Raw genomic sequence first — 1371 nt, forward strand, 5'->3', positions numbered from 1 at the left:
CTCTTCCGAGTAGGCCCAGCCCGGAGGGAGGATGTGGGAAGGGCCAGCGCCAGCCTCGCTTCTCATCCTGTCTGCTGCTTGTGCTCGGCGACGCCAGGAGCCCGCCTGGGCTTGAGCCCGCCTCCGTGCACGCTTGTGTTTGGTCGTTATTGAGCGGCTGTCTCCCTACACAGAGTGCCCATCTGTTTCCCAGTGGATTTGGGTGTTGGAGGGTCTTGGCTTCTGTGGTTAAAGCCAACTCAGGGTCTGAGCAGAGCGCTCTGTGCATTGGGAATTAACCGAAGCTCGTCCTCTTCGTCCCTGACCCACTGTCCCGTTTCAAGCCCGTTTCAGGAGCTGTGATCCAGCGGTGGGAACGCCCGAGCCCATCGGCAGCACCTCGCAGCCCTCTCAGACTTCCTCCGCAGCCCCGTGGCTCCACTGGAAGGTGGCCGAGGGCATAGCCCCTCGCTCATAGCCCAGCAGTGGCGACCTTGGTGCCAGGGCTCTGGTGGAGGGGGCACTGAGGCCTAGTGGATCCGAGACTCTGGCTCACCTTGGAGTGCGGAGATCCCCCCACGACCGTGACTGTTCCGTGCACAGCCGGAGCAGTGCGAGCAAGCTGGCCTTCGGGCTGCACTGGCATCGCTGCCACGAAGCGTCTCTTCCCTTTGTTCTCTGCCAGTCCCACCGTGCGCTCGCTCTCGCTCTCTCACAGTCACGGGGCCAAGGGAGAAGGGAAAGGAGAACGGCACAGATGGGGATGTCTGAACACTCCGAAGGTACAGGGCCCTTCCTCGGCTCCCTGTCCTCCCCTAAGTCCAGCAGAAACGCTGAACACAGCGGGTGACAGATGTGTCGTACGGGAGCAGAACCAGGTGGAATGGCATGGAGGGGGCGCGGCGGGCCGCTCCTTACTCCTCGGGACGGGCTTCACCCTCGCAGGGCAGGCGCTTCTCTGCTCCCTTCTCGCATCTGACCCTGTGCTGTCTCAGGGCTTAACAGCTGTCCTGATGGCTTCTTCACTCCAGGAAGCACCATCCAAAATACAGCAATCAGAACGAATCAGAGAAAATAAATCAATGTCCACAAACAACCGGCCAGTTTTGGCAAGCGCAATTTATTCGTGCGTGCTACAGTTCGCTGGGGACCCTCCTGCCTTGCATCCGCGATGCCCTTGGCTCAGACGCCGCGTGGCGAGTGCCAGGTGGCGGCTGAGATGGGAAGGCAGGCTTTGTTCCATGCAACAGCTTTGCCTCTCCAAAGCCTCTGGCCTCCCTCTGCCTAATCTCAGAGGCTGGCTCTATTCTAGAAATTCTATGCAATTGTTCTAACTCATTGAAGATAGAAATGAACATTCCATCAGCTTTTTGGTGAGGAGAAAGGAGGATC

This window comes from Tupaia chinensis, unplaced genomic scaffold (assembly GCF_000334495.1).
Source record: "Tupaia chinensis unplaced genomic scaffold, TupChi_1.0 Scaffold000037_4, whole genome shotgun sequence".
NCBI classification, from domain to species: Eukaryota; Metazoa; Chordata; class Mammalia; order Scandentia; family Tupaiidae; genus Tupaia; species Tupaia belangeri.